Source organism: Achroia grisella, unplaced genomic scaffold (genome assembly GCF_030625045.1).
Source record: "Achroia grisella isolate CSIRO2021 unplaced genomic scaffold, CSIRO_AGI_Agris_v1 utg778, whole genome shotgun sequence".
Classification (NCBI taxonomy): Eukaryota; Metazoa; Arthropoda; class Insecta; order Lepidoptera; family Pyralidae; genus Achroia; species Achroia grisella.
In genome coordinates, this window is record NW_026713018.1 from 683,548 (window position 1) to 701,027 (window position 17,480).

General features: G+C 34.0%; 1 protein-coding gene across 2 annotated transcripts in view; it reads left to right on the forward strand.

Annotated features, from left to right (window-relative positions):
* The window catches only part of LOC131850631 (protein singed), a 96,155-nt gene that overhangs the window by 20,501 nt on the left and 58,174 nt on the right, over nucleotides 1-17,480 (forward strand). Inside the window, exon 1 of one of the 2 annotated variants that reach the window (XM_059200931.1) lies at nucleotides 13,802-13,940. The exons of the other annotated variant lie outside the window; for it this stretch is intronic. The gene's annotated coding sequence lies outside the window, so the exon portion shown is untranslated. Of the gene's footprint in view, nucleotides 1-13,801; nucleotides 13,941-17,480 lie in introns of those variants that run through there. 2 annotated transcript variants of the gene reach the window in all.

Sequence of the window (17,480 nt, forward strand, 5' to 3'; positions counted from 1 at the left end):
GCTTCAATTCCTGTGCGATGCAGCTGCATTTGTATCTTTTTATTATATACTAGCTGTTCCCGCGATTTCGTCCGCGTGAAATATAACTTTATTTATCTAAAATAAAAGTAGTTTAAGTTGCTCCTTATTACATAAACTAACTGTCAAAAGAAGTCTCATCAAAATCGGTGCAGCCAATTCATAGATTAGCCGGAACAAACAGACAAAAATTGTAAAAAATGTTATTTTGTCGTATGTACCGTATTTATATTCATATGCATGTAGTAAAACACGGTTATTTCAATATTACAAACAGACACTCCAATTTTATTTGTATGTTTCGAACGGGTGTACATGTATTATACATACAAATCTTCCTCTTAAATCACTATCTATTGCTAAAAACTGCATTAAAATCCGTTGCGAAGTTTATAAGATCTAAGCGAATAGACAACGGAAGCTACTTCTTTTTATATGTAATATATCTATCTAATGTAAATGAATAGTCATTACATATATTACATAGTATCTATAGTAGATAATTATTGGTACAAATCGATATAATTAAAGTGTTCGTTTGTAATCGAATTAACAGCTTTTCACTAAATGCATTTGAAAATATATACCGTACTTACATTAAGAATATGACATGTTTTTGGTCAACAAGACAATAGGTCTTTTATGGGAATGGGTATAAAAATTTACAATAAGATACCAAAGGATATACATATTGGAATTACCCTTAAATAAATTCAAATCATATTTACTGATAAAGGCCTATTACTCACTAAACGATTACTTGAATGACGAGCGTGCAATAGTTTTCATGTTCGTGATTTTCATTTAATGTTAGACATAGACACCTATGCATTGTAAATAAACTGGCTTTTAAAAAAAAAGTAATTCAATTGAGTTTCTTGCCAGTTCTTCTTAATTGGATCTATATACCGAACTGGACGTAATGGAAAAAAAATTATAATGTAAAAACTTGACGTTCATAAGCGGTTAAAATGTCCTACATGAATAAATGATTTTTTAATTTGATTTTGAATTTGAAAGCCATCTCCATTTTATTTTGTAATATTGTATTTCTGTATTATTTAATTTGTAAACTTTATTTCTATTTATGAAATGTATCTCATGTATGCTATGTGTTTGTAATTGTTAAATAAAGAATTTAGATAAATAGATAGACTATTTATCTAAAACGTAGAGCAAATTCAATAAATTTACATACACAGTTATTAAAATATTAATACTAATAATTAATTCTTTGTGTGGGTAGACACGTCTAGTGTAGTGTCAAATGATGAGCGAAGTCTAGTGTGGTCATACATTCAAGTGAAGAGGCAAACCGTGGGTGTATGTTTGTACAATCAATATCATAAAACAGCAATTACCATAAGTACAGTACTCGTCTTTATAAATACAGATTCATCTGTGTTACTGTTTGGGAAACTACTCTGCTACTAAAATGTTCGAAAGCGTCGTCATTTACCTTTATGGTTCTGCGGATTTCTTGGGCTTCAGGGTCTCAAAGTATCTGCGATAGCTTTCCAGTTTCACATTAGGTTTCACAGTAGGTTTCACAGTTCTAATTTATTTTAATTCACAACACAATGCGCGCGCGTCATGGGCGCCGTACAGTCGGTTCAGTACTAGGTAAGGGAGGGGCAGGGAAAGCGCGGGAACAGAAAACTAACGGACTCTAATATAATAATCTGTGCTTACGATGTTACAGGGTAGATTTTGAACAGTTACTATTTTAGAAAAAAACATCCATGTCGAAATGGAAACTACCAAACCACATGTGACGGCGCGGCGCCGCGGCGTGGTGGGCCGAGTCATTGGGCTCCCTAAGATATGGTCGAGCGCAGTGATGGCTGGCTCATCCGTCATACTCGTGTACGAGTGCTGCTTGTAGGGACTGGTCTGCTCTTATCACTACGACTGATTTAATCTTATTGTATATTTATATTTGACCCAAAAAATTAGTACTGGTCGGTAGTTTGTATTCACACGTTTCGACTAATAAATGTAAACTTACAAGGATTATTTAGAAGAGCAACACGCAAGATTCTAGCTCATTCTTCTTGTGATGAGACAGCTTTCCGAACGAGTGGTAGATAAAAAACAAATTGTTATGAATAGTCATAACAATTTGTTTTTTTACATTGAAACACTTTTGAATAGTCAAAAGTGCTTCAATGTAAGTTTATTTGAATAAACGATTTTCTATTCTATTCTGTTCCACCTGGATTGGGTTCGCAAGAATATTTCGACCAATTGACACTTATTCAAAATCGCCCTGTCAATGGACGAAACCAGCGTGAAAATGCGTTGAGTAGTACTAATGTAAAGTAATGTAAAGACACTATAGAATGAACGTCCAATCTAGATTCAAACTCCAAACTACAATTTCGGGATGCAATATTTACGGACAACTTTATCTACACTGACAATACAAGTTATGATAGCGTTAAACGATAAAATTTACATACCGACCTACACCAACAACAATATTATTGATACAAGTGGGCCGTAAACGTATGGCTCGATCGAGTCTCCAGTCGAGACCAAAATAAGTGCACCAGCTGGAATGTAGATAAAGTGGACTCTACGTTGATGTATGAAAGCGCCAGCATTCCTATTAATGGATGCCCAATAATTGAGCACACTTGTTTTCAAGTGATCATTAACAATTAAATTTGATAAATTTAAACTCTGATCGAACTCACGTGTTTTGCATCAACTAATGCCTTTATCAGCTTCAACTGGTCTTGTATGTAGTGCATCTTCGTCATCAAAATTGCAGATATTTTGCAAGTTCTGGCACTGGCCTACTGTCAACACGCAATACGCAACAGTACCAATATTTTTTTTTAATTTTGTTTTCATGTGCAAAAGCGAAGTTTTTAATTTCGTTGTGTCTACTCTTCGTTACTCATTCAAAGAATTATTTATTTATTTGCATTTATTATTTGTTGCAGGTAATTGTTATTTACGATTTTGAGCTTTGGCTTCGGAGACTAACATGTAAGTGAAGCAACTCGATAAGGAGAATTTGAATGGAGCAGGTAACCCTTCCTTCCTTCAGATTAGTATTAGGTCTTTTACTTTGTAATTGCTCAGCATATTTTCTAATTAGATTAGCTGCATCAATTTTATTATTTACATCATTATTTATTTTATAACATACAAGATAGGGTTTTCTTCAGAATCAAAATAGTTTCAATTATTCCCATCAAATATGGCTATTTCTTCAAAATATTTATGAAAAACATTAACAGGCCCTAAATTATGGGATAATATAACCATTTCTACAATTTATCAAACAACCGCATCCATTTTCTATCCCATGAACATACTCTCGACATGTTTAGTTGAACCAAATTAATTTGTCGACATAAATGCGACTGTCGCTGAGATTAGTTATCACAGCTGCTATTCGAATGCGTTTAGTTTTTAACTGCGGTTTAAACTGATTGTATTTATGTTCTCTGTCAACCCTTGTTAGTAGCGTGATAGTTTTATTGTTTGTAGCATCATCATTTGTAACATGTTATTGTTTAAGCTGAATATCCGATTCCTGCGATAGAAAATATACGTTAAGTTTTTTATGATGATCTGATTATTATTTCTCAATTTCTCTTCATAATGAAGTGCAGTGTGGGAGTGTTTTACAGTTAGGGTTTTTAAATTTTTACTCTGTGTATACTAACTAAAAAGTTCGCTAAAACAACAAATTATATGTGCTACTAGTCGCCTAATTGTCGAAATTCGATTATAATTAATTTAAATTATAAGTTTTAATATTATTAAGGTTCTATTGTCAAAGACTCATACTTCTGTGTGTTTGTCAAATACATGGTAGAGTGTGTAATGGGTTTTTTTTATTGATTTAATGTATTTTTTATGCACAATTTTAATGTCATATTAGCATTCTGAACTTCTTCTCTATATATACTGTAAGTGTCCGTAATTTCATACTTTTCCGTCTGCGCAAATGTTGTAAGAAGGGGTACAAAGTTTTTGCTTCATATATTAATACAATGTTTTGAAAACAAAATAATACACAATTTTGATCTCTCTTCTTCTTAGCACAGTCCCACTTTATTTCGGTCGGTTCTCTTAATTTTGAGGCGCTAGGACAATCTGTCCTCGGTTGTCGGTTCGGGCCACTTTTCCATCACGATAAGATTACTCATACTCACAATTTTGACTGTAATGGAAAATGTATCCCTAAATCACTCGACTTGAAGACTTAAAATCCCATACATTTGGGAACCTGCTGTCATTTTTTTGTGTAATCGCACCAGCAACGCTGGTGTGCAGTGAGCCATGATGTGAGGTATTTCGACCGGCTGTCACGCACCGCCAACTCCTAAACTACAGCTCAACATTATTAAATTAAAACGAAATTCGCGAAACGATATACTGGAACGAGTTAAATCTATCATACTCACTATAACGGTTTCGGGTCTGCGGCTTAGCACACCTCTTTATTTCCTATGGTCGAGGCTTCGATTCCTCGCACGGCACAAAGATTCGTATTAATGAGTATGATTGTTTCTATCTGTCTGGGTGTTTTCTATGTACATTCTTTACAAAAAGAAAACATATAGATATACTTTTTTGTATGGATGTTAATGGTATGGTGCATTCGCCTGCGCTAACGGTATACGCTGGCGGGGCACGAGATCCTGATGATATGATGAACATGAGGTTAAGTCAGTTAGTCCACTATGGCAAATTCACCAGGAATTTACCACCATGATTTCAAGAAGGAACCGAGTGGAGATTTAAATGGTATATTTCTAAAAATGGGGTTATTAGTCCATATAACAATCACATTCTCCCATGAAGATATCCTTAGATATATCAGTTATCTAGTTCCCTTAACACAAGTTCTGCTTAACTTGGGACTAGATGGCGCTGTGTGAATAGAATAGAAAATCCTTTATTCAAATGAACTCACAGTCATAGTTATGCTTTTTTTAATCTACCGCTCACTCAAAAAGCTCGTCACAAGAAGAACGAGCAAGAAACTTACGTGTTACTTTTTTAAATAATCATTGTAACTTTACATTTTTAAGTCGAAACGTGTGAATACGAACTACCAACTAGCACTAATTTCAGTGTGAATTTCCAGGGAGGGGATTATGCCGTTAGTGAAAACTGAGCATCATTCCATCATCATAAAAAAAGCTGCTAATTGGAACAATGATTTTTGTGTCGCTTCGCTGAACTTTCGAATCTTTTCCTCAAATTTTTCTTTGCTTTAATATCATCGAGCATATTATAAAGACACTAGCTGTCACGGCAAACGTTGTTTTGCCTTAAAATAAAAAAAAAAATTAGGGGTGGACTATCCCTAACATTTAGGGGGATGAAAAATAGATGTTGGCCGATTCTCAGACCGCCTCAATACGCTCACAAAATTTCATGAGGATCGGTCAAGTCGTTTCGGAGGAGTATGGGAACGAAAACTGTGACACGAGAATTTTATATATAAGATTATTACCTGTTTTAGTATTTTTTTTTTTGATGATTTACTCTGGCAGAGCATCATTCCATCATCAAACGAAGATGCAAATTGGTACAATGTCTTTTTTGTATCGCTTCGCTGAACTTTCGAATCTTTTCCTCGTACAATTATTTTTCTTGCTTTAATATTATCGGGAGCATATTATAAAGACATTATTATCTGTTTTAGTATTTTTTTTTATTGATGATAATGAAATGGTGCATTCGCTTGCGCTAACGGTTTACGCTGGCAGGACACCAGTGGAGGATGATAAGATGAGCATGAGATCAGGCCTGTTAGCCTATCGTGGCAAATTCACCAGAAATTTAAAACGATGGTTTCCGGAGGGAATCACGTGGAGATCAACTTGACATGGTACATTGCTAGCAATGGGGTTAGTAACTAACAAATCTCCTTACCTCATGAGATATCTACCTGTTGTCTAGTACCTACAACACAAGCTCTGCTTAGCTTGGGATGGCGACTAGATGGCGCTGTATGAATTTTTTAGGGGTATTATTATTATACCATACGTGTAAGCTGAGCATCATTCCATCATCATAAACCAAACTACTAATTGAAACAATGTTTTTTTTTTTATCGCTTCGCTGAACTTCCGAATATTTTCCTCGTACAATTTTTTTTATTGCTTTAATTCTATCGAGAGAATCTTATTATAAAGATATCATTACCCGTTTTAGTACTAGCCGTGTGGTCCTATAATCAGCTTCAGTTTGGACCGAACTGGGCCGTTGAACCTAACGGTTGGCGGTTTGCGTGCAAGAGGGGTGCGGTGCGGGCCAGAGGGGGGTTACACACGCGACCAGAGGAAACTATAACGTAATCTCATGCCAATTTAACATGTAAATACAACCTTAAGGTCAAGAGTACGATATTTAACATATTTACGACCTCGGTAGTCTAGTCACTTTCGATGGTCGCGGGTTCGATTTCTCGGACGGTGCAAATATTTCGCACACTTATTATAATACTGGCTTAACTCAAAAATTACAAATTTTGGAAAGTCCACACTATAACTGTGGTATTTAAGTCTAATTTCTAACATTTTAAATTTCTGAATTACAGCAGTATTGTATGATTGTATATAATAATAGATTTGCGATTTGTATTCACGAGTGTCATTGTTATGTATGAATATGATTTGTATTTCTATGTAGGTATATCAGTTGTCTAGTACCCATAAGACATGCTGTACTTAGCTTAGGACTAAATAGCGCTGTGATAAATTGTCCTGAGATATTATTATTTATAGCCTATTTATTTTATTACTCAGGGACAATATAGGATTTTATTATTTATTATAGAGATAAAGACACGCAAGTTTTTGCTCATTCTTCTTGTGCTGAATCTGCGTTCCGAATGAGTGGTAGAATCAAAATATGACTATTCAAAAGTGCTTGTAATGAGTTTATTTGAATAAAGATTATTTCTATTTCTATTGGTAAAGTGTTTGTCGGTTTAGTAGTTTTTGAGAAAAATTGCCATAGAATTTTTTTTTATATTTCTATCTTTAAAAATGACATATATTTTTTCATCTCCGTTTCAACCACTTACAACGCTTTTTTCCCATTAAGGCGAAGCCGGGGCGAGTAGCTAGTTACATAGTATAAAACAAAGTCGCTGTAGCTGTCTGTCCCTATGTATGCTTCAATCTTAAAAACTACGCAACGGATTTTGAAGCGGTTTTTATGTTAATAGATAGAGTGGTTCTAGAGGAAGGTTTATATATATAACTAGTTACTCGCCCCGGCTTTGCCCGGATCCATTATACATACAAACCTTCGTTTTGAATCACTCTATCTATTAAAAAAACCGCTTCAAAATCCTTTGCGTAGTTATAAACAGGACAGACAGCGACAGCGGCAGCGACTTTGTTATATACTATGTAATGATACATGTACACCCGTGCGAAGCCGGGTTGAGTAGCTAGTAAAAGTTATTTTTATTCGTCACTGCCTGCATTTCGTTCTATTTTTAGGCACATTAAGCAAAGATAACTGTAAATTTTTTGCTAATACCTCTACAAATAACAAAAAACGTAATGACCGCTGTCCGAATGTATCCAATATGCCTCACAATGCACAAACAACAGTTAGTGTTACAACAATGAACTTAACTTTCTAACGCTCATCTTTATGTGGATCTGGAAAATTAGGCGACTAACTGTCTCGACAGCGCCGTGAACTCGCCGCGCCGGTTCGATTCCGTCTGCAATATATACATCTATACATATAAATAAAATTGTAGTCTCTGTTTGTAATATTGAAATAACCGTTTTTTACTACATGCATATCAATATAAATACGGCAAAACAACATTTTTTACAATTTTTGTCTGTCTGGACCGATTTAGACGGGACTTTTTTTGGCAGGTAGCTGATGTAATAAGGAGTATTATTATTATTAATAAATAAATAAGGAGTAACTTAGGCTACTGTTATTTGAAAAAAAATCTTTTTTAGGAAAATATAGTTAAATTCTACGCGTACGATGTTGCGGGCACAGGTAGTCTGTACATCTATAGTCTATACATATAAATAAAATTGGAGCGTCTGTTTGTAATATTGAAATAACCGTTTTTTACTACATGCATATGATTATAAAGACGGTATATACACCAAAATAACATTTTTTACAATTTTTATCGGTCTGTCTGTTTGTTCCGGCTAATCTCTGAAATGGCTGGACCGATTGTGACGGGACTTTTTTTGGCAGATAAGTTATGTAATAAGGAATAACTTAGGCTACTTTTATTTTAGAAAAATAAAGTTAAATTCCATGCGGACGAAGTCGCGGGTACAGCTAGTTAGTAATAATAATAATAATTATAACAGCGCCATCTATATTAATATTCTTAAATACAATATCAGTAAAAATATTTTGTGCCCTGGTGGTGTAGTGGTGTAGCGGTTTAATATATTCAACTTCAGTCACAGCTTCGATTCTAGCACTGTATTTAAGTTCATACAAACATTTATTAATTGTAAAAGTGACCTTGTATGTTTGTCATTCAATAATCCGATGGCACGATCCAATGGATTTCGCACACCGCCTTACATCCGACGGTCGCGGGTTCGATTCCTCGCACGGAACAAACGTTTGTATTCATGAGTATGATTGTTTGTATCGGTCTGGGTGTTTTCTATGTATAATGTGTATGTATTTACGAAAAAATATATATCTGTGTATATGTATCAGTTATCTAGTACCCATAATACAAGCTTTAGCTAGCTTAACTTGGGTCTAGATGGCGCTGTGTGAATTGTCCTGAGATTATTATTATTATTATTACTACGACTGATTTAACCTTATTGTATATTTATATTTGACCCTAATAAATTAGTGCTGGTTGGTAGTTTGTATTCACACGTTTCGGCTTGTAAATGTAAACTTACAAGGATTATTTAAAAGAGCAACACACAAGTTTCTCGCTCGTTCTTGTGATGAGACAGCGTTCCGAATGAGCGGTAGATTAAAAAAAAAAATTATGACTATTCAAATTGCTTCAATTAAGTTTATTTGAATATATGATTTTCTATTCTATTCTATTTTATTCTAATTAGTCCTCTAAACATTTTTATAGTCCTCTTGCAGACACGAGTGGTGTTATTGTAGCAGTAAATATTACTAACTAAGTAAAAAATTTTCTATTCTATTCTATTCTATTCTAATTGGTTCTGTAAACATATTTATAGTCCTCATGCAGACACGAGTGATGTTATTATAGCAGTACATATCACTAACTGCTACACGGGTAGACTATAAGGGCATAGACCCCTGCCCGGGGCCGATTTCCTGCCCTCCGGGGCCGTACAAGCCCCACAGATAAACTATATTTAGATTGCTATCGTATATTCTTATTGTACTCCCTTTATGAGTTCAAACTATATATATACTTGGAATATTTACATGGTATAAAATCAATTGCTGTCTATTGCTTAGATCTTTTTAAAACGGCTGTTTAAATAATAGATATATAATTTCAGTTTTTGATGACCTCGGTGGTCTAGCGGTCTAGCACACCGCGCTGTCGATGGTCGCGGGTTCGATTCCTCGCACAGCACAATTTGTATTCATGAGTATGATTGTTTGTATCGATCTGGGTGTTTTCTATGTATAATATGTATGTATTTACCAAAAAAAATATCTATGTTTATGTATCAGTTATCTAGTACCCATAACACAAGCTTTAACTAGCTTAACTTGGGTCTAGATGGCACTGTGTGAATTGTCCTGAGATTATTAATATTATTTTTTTTTCCCAAAAATTCTCATCTCCCTCTTAAGGAGAGGAGATGGCAACATACCCCCGGCAGAAGCACAGTCGGCCGGGGTTCAGGGCCCCAGGGAGAGATTATTATTATTATTATTATAATTATTTGAAACAAAGAAATATATAAAAAAATTTCAGGTTTCTCAAGACAAAAGTTTTTTTCAATTTTTTATATCTTAACCGATAATACTCCTATCCTATTATTTTTCCGTTTGGATCTTGAAGTTTTATTTAAAAAAAATTATTTTGTCATCTGAAGATTAGTATGACATTGACTTCCAAAGATGTATGTTCAAATTTACGTATATCTTTAGAAGGTAACATTTTGTTTCCCAAATTTTGTATATTGGCAAATGCACAGACGTGCCAAGACTTAAAAAAGAAAAAAAAGGTAACATTTAGCATTACGGATAAAGAAAAAAAAAAAGAAAACAATGGTAACTTTTATCATTACGGATTATATTAATCGAATATATGTCTATTTTAAATATATATATATTCGATTAATATAATCCGTCCAATAAAAGTCCCATCAAAATCGGTCCAGCCATTTCAGAGATTATCCGGAACAAACAGACAGACGGGCAAAAATAGTAAAAAATGTTATTTTGGTTTATGTGCCATATTTATATTCATATGCATGTAGTAAAACGGTTATTTCAATACTACAAATAGACACTCCAATTTTATTTATATGTATAGATTAGCTTAGTTTTGTTGCAGTTCTAATTAATAATAATCAAATCAACTAACGTACGCATTTAGTTTATGGTTTTTACAACAATATCTGCGTCCCTTAACAGCACGAATGTTGCAAATTAGGACATTTTAGCCAAATGATTCAGTGCAGTCATTGACCCCGATCGCCCTATACCGAAAAGTGCCACATGTTCAGTCTGAAACGTTTGTCTCATAAAAAATGTTTACAGTATTCAAATAAGTTGGTATATTTTTGCATTGTAAAAACTTTGAGCAAAGTTCGTCGCCCCAGCGTGGAGTTTTTTTGAGGAGGGGCAATAACTGAAAAATGGCGCACCCTGTCATACCCCCTCCTCTCACTACAATTACTTTTGTTTTTACACCTATATGGTGATCATAAGCCATAAAGACTAGCTATAGCCAACTGTATTCCGATATTTTGAAATATATGTATGTGTTCTGCGAAAAATAATTTACTATAATAACAATCTTATAATATAAAATTCTCGTGTCACAGTTTTCGTTCCCATACTCCTGCGAAACGGCTTGACCGATTCTCATGAAATTTTGTGAGCGTATTGAGTAGGTCTGAGAATCGGCCAACATCTATTTTTCATCACACCAAATTTATATTTAACCCCTACATTTTTTTTTATTTTGTAGACAATTTTTTTAGTTTCTTTTTTTTTTATGATGCAACATTCAAATATACATACAATCCTTCTATCATTAACCCCTATTTTTTTATAGCGTTATTAATTTATATGGCAAAACAACGTTTGCCGGGACAGCTAGTAATAATATATTTATGTCTCATAATATGGTATGTGCAATGGTGGTAATACTAGCTGTACACGCGACTTCGTTCAATTTAACAAAAAAGTATATTAGACATATTTCTAAAATAAAAATAGCCCAAGTTACTCCTTATTACATCAGCTACCTGCCAAAAAATTCCATTAAAATCGGTCCAGCCATTTCAGAGATTAGCCGGAACAAGCAGAGAGACAGACAGAAAGACAAAAATTTAAAAAAAATGTTATTTTGGTGTATGTACCGTATTTATATTCATATGTATGTAGTCAAAAACGGTTATTTCAATATTGCAAACAGACACTCCAATTTTATTTATATGTATAGATGTATAGACTAGCTTTGCGCCCCGGTTTCGAACAGTTGTACATGTATTATACATACAAACCTTCCTCTTAAATCACTTTATTTATTACTAAAAACTACATTAAAATCCGTTGCGAAGTTTATGAGATCTAACCGAACAGACAACGGAAGCTACTTCTTTTTATATATAATATATCTATGTAATGTAAATGAATAGTCATTACATATATTACATAGTATCTATAGTAGATACTAATTGTTAATATCATATGTATAAATGTATAGATTACATGTTTTATAGCTTTGTAATAAGTTTCTTATTGTCTATTGGAGGGTGGTGTGTGGTGAGAGACCGGCTGCTTGGTATTTGCATAAAGTTATTTGTAATTTATATGTATAGATGTATAGATTAATTATGGTAGAATTTCGACCATCGCGTGACCACTAGTAATGTATTAATTTAATAAATAAAGAAATAAGAGAACGGAACCTGGACTAGGAAATCTTGTGTTACAGTACATAGCTTGTTTATTAAACAATGATTCTAATATCTAAATATATATAATCAAAGGTGACTGACATAGTGATCTATCAACGAACAGCCCAAACCACTGGACGGATCGGGCTGAAATTTGGCATGCAGGTAGATGTTATGACGTAGGCATCCGCTAAGAAAGGATTTTGATTAATTCTACTCCCAAGTAGATAAAATAGGGGATGAAACTTTGTCAATTTTAAACCGATCGGGCTGAGACTTTGCATGCATAAAGCTACTATGACGTAGCTTCTCCTAAGAAAGAATTTTGATAAATTCCACACCTTAGGGAATAAATTAAAGCGAGCAAAGCCGCGGGTAAAAGCTAGTAGGTTATAAAACGTGAGGTATCAGATCTGTGCCTCATAGTAGTTCTGACCACAAATGTAACACGATCTGTAATTTGATGCACAGTCAATAGAGACGTACCTACGTTATGATCATGATCTTATCTCATATCTGCTTCTACATTAAAGAAACTTATTGTTAACTAGCTGTACCCGCGACTTCGTCCGCGTGGAATTTAACTTTATTTGTCTAAAATAAAAGATTTTTTTCTAAAATAAAAGTAGCCTAAGTTACTCCTTATTATTAATAAGGAGTAACTTGGCTACCTGTCAAAAAGAGTCCCGTTAAAATCGGTCCAGCCATTTCAGAGATTTAGTAACGACATATTGTAATTTAAATAATGTAAATTAAATATTGTAATGGGTGAACACTGTGATTGGTACAGTTTATGCTGTAAATAATATAAATGACGTAGTGGAGTAACTTGAAACAGTCATGCTCGCTATAAAGTTCAAACTTGTGTCGGCGCGGTGGGCCGGGTCGATGTGCTCCCTCTAATATGGTTGAGTGCAATGATGGCTGGCTCATCCGTCATACTCGTGAACGGGTGCTGCTTGTGGGGACTGGTCTGTTTGGGTTGCGAACACTGATTAGACTATTTACTTTTGCAATAGCATATGCACTTCGTCCGCGTGGAATTTAACTTCAATTTTCTAAAATAAAAGTAGCCTAAGTTACTCCTTATTATATCAGCTCCTGCCAAAAAAAGTCCCGTTAAAATCTGTGCAGCCATTTCAGAGATTAGCGGGAACAAACAGACAGACAAAAATTGTAAAAAATGTTAAATTAAATACACCAAAGTAACATTTTTTAAACAAATAATAATGGTTGTACAATGCGAGGAATTGAACCCGCTACTATCGGAAGTAAGATGGTGTGGTAAACCGCTAGACCATGGAGGCCGTCAATAATATTGTGTAATACTAGCTGTATCCGCGACTTCGTCCGCGTGGAATTTAACAAAAAAGTTACTTAGAATATTTTTCTAAAATAAAAGTAGCCTAAGTTACTCCCTAGTACATCAGCTACCTGCCAAAAAAAGTACCGTCAAAATCGGTCCAGCCATTTTAGAGATTACCCGGAACAAACAGACAGACAGACAAAAATTGTAAAAAATGTTATTTTGGTGACGTACCGTATTTATATTCATATGCGTGTAGTAAAAAACGGTTATTTCAATATTACAAACAAACACTCCAATTATATTTATATGCGTAGATTAATAAAGATGAGATCGAGTCGAAGTCTTTCTACGACATTTCAGTTGTGTTATAAACGCGTAGTTGGTTACACGTAGTCGTGTGTTTATTTTACTCAAATTATATATTCGTAAAGTTTATTAAATAAACATTTTATCATAGTGTTTTGTATTCAAGTATAATTTATATAGTATTTGTGATACATAATACATAAAGTTGTTCACTTACTAAAGGTTTAGAGGTATGTTGTTTTGTTTTATTTAGTTTGTTATTTTTTTAATTATGAATAGTTAATTGATGATTATATGCATCTCAAACCGTTGGCTATCTTGTTTTTTTTTTAATTATGGATAAGCAATTGACGATTATATGTATCCCAAGCAGTTGCACATATTGTTTTTTTTTTAATTATGAATAAGAAATGGATTCACAATTATATATATCCCAAGTTGTTGGCTATCTTGTTTTTTTTAGAATAGAATAGAAAATCATTTATTCAAATAAACTTAATTTAAGCACTTCTGAATAGACATAACATTTTTTTTATCTACCGCTCATTCGGAAAGCTGTCTCATCACAAGAAGAACAAGCAAGAAACTTGTGTGTTGCTCTTTTAAATAATTCTTGTAAGTTTACATTTACAAGTCGAAACGTGTGAATACAAACTACCAACCAGCACTAATTTATTAGTGAAATATAAATATACAATAAGGTTAAATCAATCGCAGTGATAAGAGCAGACCGGTCCCTACAAGCGGCACTCGTTCACGAGTATGACGGATGAGCCATCCGTCACTGCGCTCGACCATATTTTAGGGAGCCCAATGACCCGGCCAACCATATTTTAAATATGAATAAGGAATTGATTCACAATTATATGTATCCCAAGTTGTTGCCTACCTAGTTATTCACTTATCAGGTCATTGGGCTCCCTAAAATATGGTCGAGCGCAGTGGTGGCTGGCTCATCCGTCATACTCGTGAACGGGTGCTGCTTGTGTGGACTGGTCTGCTCTAATCACTATGACTTATTTTCTCTTATTAATTGTTTAACCAGTTGTTGTATTATATTGAATGTTTTTTCTATTTTATTATTTCATTGAATTAGTGCTAATCGGTGGTTTGTATTCACACACTTAAACTTAAATTGTAAGTAAGAATAAATTATTTAAAAGAGCAACACACAAGTTTCTTGCTTGTTCTTCTTGTGATGAGACAGCATTCCGAATGAGCGGTAGATTAAAAAAAAAATGTTATGACTATTCAAGTGCTTCAATGTAAGTTTATTTGAATAAATGATTTTCTATTCTATTCTATTCCATATTGTAGCTTTTAATAAGATAAAGAATTGTTTAAAATCCATCAAGTATATTTTTGAGATTAATGTAATAATTCATTCGAAATAATTCGAAAGAATAATGATTCAATAATAAAAAAATATAATTCACATAAATATAATTCATTTGAGTCTTTCAATAATAAAAAAAATTAATACTTGAGGTACGTAGTTACTTTTTAATTCTTGTCAATAAGGGAAATTATGATTTTAGCAAAATATATCTATTATTGTCTCCTAGCTACTCGCCTCGTCTTCGCACGGGTGTACATGTATTATATATATAAACCTACTTCTTGAATCACTATATCTATTAAAAAAAATATTTAGCATACATAGGGACCGGCAGACAGCGACAGCGACTTTGTTTTATACAATGTAATTATTTTACGACTAAACAGAAAGAAAGTGCAATATTAAAATATGTGGGTAGTTTCAAGTAAACTCGATGTTTTCCTATCCATTGTGGCTATAGAATTCTAAATATACCCCAGAGAGGACGTAAAGAGTTGAGCTTGTATACCAATCCTTCTGGCCACCTTGTGTATCTATGTTATGAGGAGAAATCTGTTCCCAGTGGGTACGGTAGCCAATTATTACTTTCAATTGAACATAATAACTTTCAAATTAAGGGTAAATATTTGCATAGTTGATATAAACAACCCTATTTCCATATTCGATACTAGCTGTACACGTGACTTCGTCCGCGTGGAAATTAATTTAATTTTTCTAAAATAAAAGTAGCCTAAGTTATTCCTTATTACATCAGTGACCTGCCAATAAAAGTCCCGTCAAAATCGGTCCAGCCATCTCAGAGATTACCTGGAACAAACAGACAGACAGACAAAAATAGTAAAAAATGTAATTTTGGTGTATGCCCCGTATTCATATTCATATGCACGTAGTAACGTGCGTAAACGGTTATTTCAATATTACAAACATCATCATCATCATCATCGCAGCCCGGAAGACGTCCACTGCTGGACATAGGCCTCCCCCAAAGATCTCCACGACGATCGGTCCTGCGCTGCTCGCATCCAATGCCTTCCAGCGATCTTGACCTGATCGTCGGTCCACCTTGCTGGAGGCCTTCCCACGCTGCGTCTTCCGGTCCGTGGTCGCCACTCGAGGACTTTACTGACACATATTACAAACAGACACTCCAATTTTATTTATATGTATAGAAAATAGTCTCCTAATAACAATGTACATAGGTTTATAATATAAAAAAAATCTATCTAAAATTCTTAGTCCTACATCAACCATTTCTATCAATAGATAGATAAATTCTTTATTCACAATTACAGACACATAACAAACATGAGATACAGAAACAACACGAATTAGTAAAAGAAATGTAGGTGACTTTATTTGCTGCAAAAGTGAAAAGGTAGCCAACTCAGCATAGTGCTACAGATAACTCTGCAGCGCTGATATTCTTTTGGCTCCTTACTTATACTATACTTATAACTAAAAAAATTACATAAATATTAAACTTCGAGCTCTTTATCAAAATATATCAATAGACAAGGTACAAGCCAGATATGACCTGAAAGGGTATTCGATCTTATCTGGGTCTACACTAAGGTACCTTATCTGGACTGCTTGTATCATATAGCGTTCCTTTACCTTTTAAGAAAGAATGAACGTAATATCGAAAACTGTTTATGACGGCCTCGATGGTCTAGCGGTTTAGCTCACTGCTTTATTTCCGATGATCGCGGGTTCTATCCTTCGCACGGTACAAACATTTATATTCATGATGATTGTTTGTATCGGTCTGGGTGTTTTCTATGTTTATGTTTTTACAAAAAAGAATCATCATCATCATTGCCTTGCCTTTATCCCATTATTTGGGGTCGGCGTAGTATGTCATTTATAAAAAAGAATGTATTTAGTCATATTATAAGTTGTCAAGTATACATGAAATAAGTTCTGCTTAGCTTGGGACTAGATGGCGCTGCGTGAATTGTCCTGAGATAATATAATTATTATTTGGCTGATAATTACCATTTACCATCAGGGTATATCATCATTCCAATAAGATAAAAGACCATTCTGTATAAACAAAAAAACATCCTGTAGGCCCTTGCGAAGACGAGATTGGTTGGTAATCTATACACATGAATAAAATTGAAGTGTCTGTTTTAATTTCAATGTTAGGTACATTGAACAGCTTTCCACTGCATACTTTTGAAAGTATTTACATCAAAAACAATAGTTAAAAAAATGACTGTATGTTTGTTCTTGCTGATCTCTGAAACGGCTGGACCTATATTGACGGCATTTTCACTTGCAGATAGGTAATGTTATAAGTAGTAACTTAGGCTACTTTAAAGAAAATATATTTGATTTAATAAAAAAAGTTAATTTCCACGCATTTGAAGTCGCGTGTAACAACTAGTGGTATAGTAATTTATTCATTGAATTTGATCAATGATCAAAA